Below are 8,021 nucleotides of genomic sequence, written 5' to 3'. Positions count from 1 at the left end.
GATTGTCAAGGAGAAGCGGTCTCACAAGAAGGGGTGTGGAGCTTCAGGCCCCCAACAGGTAGGTGAATGGAGCATGTGAGTTGCTGGGGTCAGCTCTTTGATGTACGGAGGGTAAGGGGCCCAGGCCGCTGGGGACTCAAGGATGAGAGCAGCCCCCATCAGGTCATAGAGGTCAAATGTGATGACGTGTGCTGCTAGGGCAGGGCGAGTGTTGGTGGGATTCAGTGCAGCCATTACCTTGCTCTTGACCATTTCGGTGTTGACTTTGGCAAACTCTAGCTTCAGGGCCTATGGGTTCTTGGGATCAAAGGGAATGCCATTCAATGCAGTCTTGGCTGCTTCTGCTCCCGCATGGCTGTCAAAGATCACAAAACCAACAGGCTGTCTCAAGGTGAGCTGGATCAGGGACCCTTCATACACCTTGAATGTCCAGAATAGCAGGTAGAGTTCTCTGGGTTTAATGTCCACAGAGAGGCCACTGACAAACAGCATCTGGACCTCCTCCAGGGTGCCACCGGAGCCTGTGCCTGTGCTGGTGCTGAGCTTGGCCCAGCTTCAGGTTGCTCTTGGTGTGTGGGGAGGGGGTGGCGCTGGCAGAGGAAGGGGGAGGGAATGAGGAAGGCAAGCGCCGGGAGTGGTGTGCTCCAGGGCTGCGGGACAGGGTGGAGGTAGGGGCATGGGGCAGTGAGAGGGGCAGGGGTCACATCAAGTTTGGTGGGTGTGGGAGGCAGGGAGGGAGTGCGGCGACCCTGTTTTCTCATTTTCTGAATTGGATTACTAGTGCGGAAGGGCCAGAGTCTTATCCCAGCCTTGGTCCACAGAGACCTGGCCCTGACTGGCAAATGTGTACGTAACAGGTCAGGCTGGAGGATGGCTTCCAACTCTTGAATGTAGCTGTGGACATGGAGTTGATTAAGCAGTGTTGCTGGTGGGTCCACTATGTGCCCAGCCCAGGGTGGTCTTAAGTCTGAAGGAACTTATGACCTAGCTCAGGAGGTAACATTCATTCATCCAGCAGTTGCTGAGCACCCCTGGGCACTGTACGAGGTACCACATTTGTAGGAATGAACAAACCTATTCACAGGTTGCATAACGTGTTGCATGGTATAGAGAAAGTGTCACGAGAGCTTGGAGGGGGACCAAGAGGAGGGACAGAGGAGGTCGCCTTTGAGCAGGAATTCGAGGAGCAGCAGGACATTGGTGAGTGATCATGAGGGCATGGCCCACAGTGCTGAAGGAAAAGCTGAGGCTCCTTACCTCTGCAGGTGTGTCAAAGCCCAGACACCTGGCTTCTGTTACCACTGTGCTGCCAATGAACTGTGTGGCCCGGGGAAACTTATTTAACTTCTCTAAGTCTCAGTTTCCCCATTCACAAAATGCAGATCATTTCATATCCTCCTCTCCACCCTCCAGGCATCTCCCCTTCTCGTCAGGATGTTGTGAGCAGACATGCTCTGAGCTTTGTCCAGGAACTCCCCACTGGCCTCTTGAGTTTGTCACTTGCTAGCTTGACTGCTCCGGTTTGTTGATTCTGCCAGCTTTGACGGGGTCTGATGGCTGCGTTGCTCCTTCCTCTAAGCCACTGTGATGGCTTTAGTGGTTAAATCAGGGGAAAGAAATGCACCTAATTCCTGTTTTGTACCTGTGAAGGTTCTCACTATCTTGTAGCAGGGTGGTTTGGAGAGTGCTGCAAACCCTAGGGAGGCCAGCTCGGCAGGGGACATGGAAGCACCAGGCTGAGACCCCGGCAGCACTGCTCTCACTAGGCCTGCAGTGGCAGGCATTCGCTCCAGTGCTGGGCTGCAGCTTATCTTGGGGCTGTGCCCAGCAAAGCTATGGCAACAGCATTACAGGGAGACCCTCTTCCCACCTTCAGGACCACCAGCTGCTGTATAAGCCACTGGCTTCCCTGGCTGAGGGATGGGGGAGTCAGAGTCTGGAGAGGGAAGGGCCCATAGCAATCCCTAGTTCAGCCTCCTCTGGAGAAACTGAGGCAGTACCAGTAGTCCCCAGTGGCAGATGAGGAGATGGGGTGAGTTAGCTTGGAGCCCCCATCTCTGAAGCAGAAATGTCTTGACAAGCAAGGTTATGATGCCCTCAGCACAGGGTCCAGCCCTTACTGAGTTGCTGGGTAAAAGCTGCTTGTCATGATTACTTATGGGGATTAAGGGGCCAGTTCAAGGGGACTGGGTTCTGGCTTTGGCCCTGGCTCTCCATGTTGTAGGTGAAGCACATGAGCTCTGGAATCAGAAACTGTCCTGCCTCCTCTGCTTATTTGTTTGGTGACCTTGGACACCAAGATCAGTTTCCTTATCTGCAAAATGGGTTATTATGGGGAATCACGGGTTCCCAGAAGTGGTGTCTTTTACTGGGCCCATTTAGAGAAGGTGCTGAACCTCCCAGGGTTTTGATTTCCTTCTGTGGCCCATGGAGGTTGAAACCCCATGACATGACATTACCTCTTAAAAGCCAAATCCAAGGGGGTTTTCTTAGGGGGAGGTCAGGGGCAGAGGGGATGGTGTCTGTCCCCCACCCGCACTGCTGGCTGTGCTGTTAGGGGTGGCCATTACGAAGCTGCTACTTGTGTGAAGATTCCGTGGAATTAGCCCTTTTCTTCCCAGCCATTATTGGTAGGGGAAAATGGGAGCCCAGCTGGAAAGCAGAGAGCCAAGAGCTACCATAGGCGGCCACCCAGTGAAGGGCAGGGAGGAGTGAGCCGCTGTGTAATGTGACATTTACATCCAAATGAGTAAGCGGGAGGAGAGGGGGAGGCTTGAATGAGTTAATCTTGCTTTTCTGCTTCTTGCAGGAGCAATGTCTGCTCATAACCCTGCATTCTGCAAACAGCCTTGTCTCTGCTTTTCTCCCTGCCAGAGCCTCCCAGGTTTGCCTTGGACTCTGGGTCCCTTCCCATCCCTCCTCATGGCTCACTCCTGTCCTCTTCCCTGTCACATAGATCCTGCTGGCCAGACAGGTAATGACCAGCCCCACTGGCTGCCCTGTGGCCAGTCTTCTTGCTGGGGAACCAGATCCTGGTGTAAGAGTTTTCTGTGTCCCATAGCATTCAGGCTGTGGACTGGGCCCCTTGTCTACACACAGAGTCCTGCCTTCAGAGAGCTGAGAGGCCGGGTCACCCCAAGGGCTAAGGGTGGCCGAGCTCCCCCTGGGAGGGCCTGGGGACTCCTGCACATCACTACTGTCTGTCCAATGAGTCTTCTCTGTCTCAGCATCAGCCCCACCACCCAATGGCTGATGACTGGGGACAAAGTTGCTTCCTCCCACTGTGCCTCAGTTTTGTCAACTTCGAGGGCTCTCCGAACTCCGATGGTCTCTCTGCCATGATCTGTACAGTCCCTGGCTAATAGCCCATGAAAACGAGTGCCTGGAGGAACTTTCTGGTTGGTTCTCCCAGCTCTCAGTAGAGGCCAAATCTGAGGCTTTTGGTGAGGGGCATGGGGAGCTGTAGCACTGTCAGAAGAGGTCTGAGGCTCCACACCTCCTCCCTTTCCACGTGATCTGACACCTAGGTGATCTCAGTGGCAAACTCGGGCTGAGATGTTGCCGGCCAAGCTCTGTGGGCCTGTGGCCGGGGGTCTGGGGTGGTGCTCGGCTGATGCAGGTCTCGGATTAGTGACAGGGAGCAGGGAGCCTGTCCTTTGCTTGTTGGATGCATGTGGCTGGAGTGTGGTACTCACATACTGCATATAGGCATCTCGGCTTTTTGTGGTCTCACTGCACGGGGTGGGCAGTATGATCTCTTTTATAGGTGAGAAACCTCCAATTCAGAGGTCCTGCCTAAGGCAGTGCAGTCAGTCACTGGAAAAGCCAGTCTTATCTTTTCAACTCCAAAGCTTGTGCATGTAAACCACTACCCCCCTCCCTCCCTCAAGTATCACATGAAATGAAAGATCAGGGGGTGTTTGCCTAAAGAAGGTGGTGCTGTTTTCTCCAGGAAACCCTTTCTCTCAAGGCAGGTAAGCAAGGAGATGCATGCCATGGGGACCTTACAGGGTCTGGAGATTCTGTTCTGCCTCCTGGCCTGTGCCCCCTGGCTTCTGTCAGAGGCAGGGTCCCTGCGCTGTGGAGGCACTCTTGTTGGGTCCCAGGGAGCCCTGCAGGAAGACTATTTTCTATCTACCTTAACTAAGGGAACGCCTTGGAGGGCTCTCATAATGAGGGGTGGGGAGGATGGGGAAAGGCACCTGAGGCTGAAGGGCAACATGGGAGGTGGCATGAGAGCCAGCTCCAGGGCCATCTGGCCTGGCTTCATATCCTGGCTCCAGCAGCTGGGTGTCCTTGGGCAAGTTACTTAACCTCTCTGCACGTCATCTTCCTCATCTACAAGTTGGAGATAATAACAACACTCATGGCCATTGTGAGGATTAAATAAAGACTTAAGTCATCAAGCACTGAATACCTGTTACTTAAAAACCACCATCAAGGGCCGGCCCGGTGGCGCACTGCTACAGTGCGCCGCTTGGGAGTGCAGCGGCCCTCCCGCCGAGGGTTCGGATCCCACATACAGACCGGTTCCCGCTCACTGGCTGGGCAAGGTGCCAGTGCAGCACCGAGGGTTGCGATCCTGTTGCCGGTCCTGGTCTGGTACGGGCACGACACTGAGGGTTGTGATCCGTTGCCGGTCACGAAAAAAGAGACAAAAAGGAAAAAAAAAAAAAAAAAAACCACCATCAACAACAGAACTTGGCCTGGCACAGAGATCCTGAGGGCCCAAATCCCTGCAAACTCCTGCTTTGCCAGTTTTGTGCCGACAGCCTTGGGGAGGAGAGGCCCCTGGAGACTCACACAGGTGCTGAGCCTCCTGCTGGTCAGGTTTGAAGCCTTTGAATTGCTTTCTCCCCTACCATGTCCACCTCACCCAGCCGGCATGGACATTGTGGAGCACGCTGCGAACCAGAGGGCCGCAAACTCAGACCCCAGCTCTGCTTAATAGCTGTGTGCACTTGAGCAGCAGTCTTTTCTGAGCCTCAGTTTCCTCATCTGTAAAGTGGGCAGAGGGGACCCTGTGCTGCTGTCCCCCACGGCTGTGGGGAGGATTGAATGTGGAAGTGCTTTATAAACTCAAGTGTGCGTGCGTGCATGTGAGGAACTGTCCTGAGCTAAGGGAGCTAGTGGCTTCTGCTTCTCCTTTTCCCGAGGAGAGCTAGGGGGTAGCTACATCCCAGTTTCCAAGCCTAGAGGAGAGGAGGGGATCTGTCTTCAGAGGATTCAGTTGTGTGGGCTCTGTCCAGAGGGTTGAGAGCAGAGCCCAGTGGGAGTTCCTCACCCTTTCCTGGGTTACGGAGCCCCAGGCCCTGCCCACCCCTCACCACAGGGCTCAAGGCGTGGGAAGGGAAGGAGACTGAAAAAACCTCGCTGAAGTTCAGCAAGGGCTTGGAGTCTGTTGGTCTGGAGGTGGGGGCGCAGGATAACTAGAGCTTCAGGTAGACTTGGCAGGAGCTCTAGAGAACAGTTAGATGAAGGATACGCACGTCCTCTGCCGGAGCAACGCTTCCTGCTCCTGAGCATACATCTGAAGACATTCTCACACCAGCCCTTAAGTACAGACGGGGACCCCCTCGGGCGTCACGGGCAGAGTAAAGAGGTAGAGTCGGGTGGGTACACGGTATGGTATGCCAGGCAGCGGTCAAAAGCAGGTGGATTAGATGTATGTAGCCTGTGGATGGATTGCAAAACATGGCTTAGTTGGTAGCACTGATACTATTGGGCACTAACACCCCGCCCCACTGAGAGGAACCAGGACTTCTTGGAGAAATGGCTGATTCCAGGGCTGAGGCAGGGAAGGTTCAAGTGAGTCTTACTGGAAAGTCAGGAAGTACATCACAGAATACTGGGCAGTATCAAAAGACACAGGAGCCAGACTGAAGGGGCTCTATTCGAGCACCAAAATAATTAAATACAACAATGAGTTGTAAATCACTGGAGACATGGGAGTCCATGTGGGTAATAAATAAATGGGCAAGAAGGGAAGGCTCTTGCTCACAGTAGAATGCGAGGACTGTTGGCATTGGAAAATCATTTCACAGCAATCATAACGAGCAGGTCAGGCAAGAATCATCAGCAGATGCGAAATCTAGGGGCAGCAGAAACTAAATGTTGATGAGAAGCAGGGTATTTGCATGCTCTTAAAGTGCATCCCACAGACTTCTTGTTAGTTGCAAGGGAGAAAAAACACAGCAGTAATTATACAGTGGGGAAATCAAGTAACACCTTGACCGAGTGATCAAAATTAACATTAAAGATGGACTTTGTGTGCCTCCTGATGTGATACCCGAAAAGGACACACTCCCCTGTGCAAGTCTTTCAGCTGAGGATGCATAATCCCAATGGAAACACAAGGAAATGCCACACACAAAATGAGGGACTCTATTAAAAAGTCAGGAGTGGTAGTGTGGTATTCTTCCAAAATGTCAATGTCATAGAAGACAAATTAAAGTGGCCCAAAGAGACACAATAACTAAATGCAATACCTGATCCTAGCCTGGGTCTGGTACTAGAGGGGGAAAGTGCTATAAGGTCACCTGACCATAGTGACACATGGGTCATATGTTAGATAAGTGTTCTATCAATGCAAATTCATGCAATCCATAGCTGAATTGTGGTTATGTAAGAGAATGTCCCTATTCTTAGGGAATACACACTGAAGTAGGGGGAAAGGGCCGTGATGTGTGTATATGACCCTCAAATGATTGAGGAAAAAAGTGCGTGTGGTTAGGGGGAGAGAATGCAAGCACAAATGATAAAGCAAATATAATAAAATGTTAACAATTGGTAAATCTGGGTAAAGGGTATATGATGTTTTAGATGCTGCTGTTTTGTGACTTTTTGTAAATTAGAAATTATTTCCAAATAAAAAGGGGAGGGGGGGAGAGAGACTTAAAATAATATTCAAATATTCCAAATAAAAAATTCTTAAACTGAAAGTCTAAAGATGTTTGAGTGAAAGCCTGACCCATACTGTATGGCTTCATTTATATTAGGTTCAAGCCCGATTAATGATGAGGAAAATCAGAGGGTTGAAACTGGAAAGGGTCACAGGGGAACCCTATAGGGGTCTTGAAATGTTTTACATCTTGATCTGGTTGGAGGACACATGAGTGTATACATATACAGAAAAGATCAAACTGTATACCTACCTGTACTTTAAGCATTTTATTGTATGTGTATCTCAGATTAGAATTTTTTTAGCCCAACAAGCAAATGAAAAGATGCTCAACGACACTAATCGTTAGGGAAATGCAAATCAAAACCACAGTAAGATATTACCTCATACCCACTAGGATGGCTGCTATTAAAAAAAAAAAAAAGAAAAGCAGGCATAGCAAGTGCTGGTGAGGATGTGGAGAGATTGGATCCCTTGTGCACGTTGGTGGGAGAGTAAAGTGATGCGGCCACTGTGGAAAACAGTGTGGTGTTTTCTCAACAAAGTACACATAGAATCACCGTATGATTCAGCAGCTCCGCTTTTGTGTACACACCCAAAAGAACAGAAAGCAGGGTCTTGAAGAGGTATTTGTACACCCGTGTTCATAGCAGCATTATTAACAATAGCCAAGAGATGGAAGCAACCCAAGTGTCCATCAACAGATGAACAGATAAACAGAATACGGTATATACACACATACCATGGAATATTATTCAGCCTTAAAAAGGAAAGAAAATTTGACACATGCTACAACATAGATGAAACTTGACATTATACTCAAGATTCATTGTACTCATTATAAGAGAAATAAGCCAGTCACAAAAAGACAAATACTGTATAATTCCATTTATATGAGGCATCTAGACTAGTTCAGTTCATAGAGACAGAAAGTAGAATGGTGGTTGCCGGGGGCTGGAGGGAGGGAGAGATGGGGAGTCAGTGTTTAATAGGTTCAGAGTTTCAATTTTGTAAGTTCTGGAGGTTGGTTGCACAACAGTGAGAATGTATTTTACACTACTCAGCTGCACACTTAAAAAATGGTTAAGATGGTAAATTTTTGTGTTATTTTGCCATAACC

The 8,021-nt window shown here is 50.3% G+C and overlaps 1 pseudogene; it reads right to left on the bottom strand.

Annotated features, from left to right (window-relative positions):
• Positions 1-56: 56 nt before the first annotated feature.
• Positions 57-4,255, bottom strand: LOC103607424 (annotated as a pseudogene).
• Between the last annotated feature and the right edge of the window lie 3,766 nt (positions 4,256-8,021).

This window comes from Galeopterus variegatus, unplaced genomic scaffold (genome assembly GCF_000696425.1).
Source record: "Galeopterus variegatus unplaced genomic scaffold, G_variegatus-3.0.2 Scaffold7409, whole genome shotgun sequence".
NCBI classification, from domain to species: Eukaryota; Metazoa; Chordata; class Mammalia; order Dermoptera; family Cynocephalidae; genus Galeopterus; species Galeopterus variegatus.
Note: the sequence above shows the minus strand (reverse complement) of the source record. Positions and strands in the feature narration are given on the sequence as shown.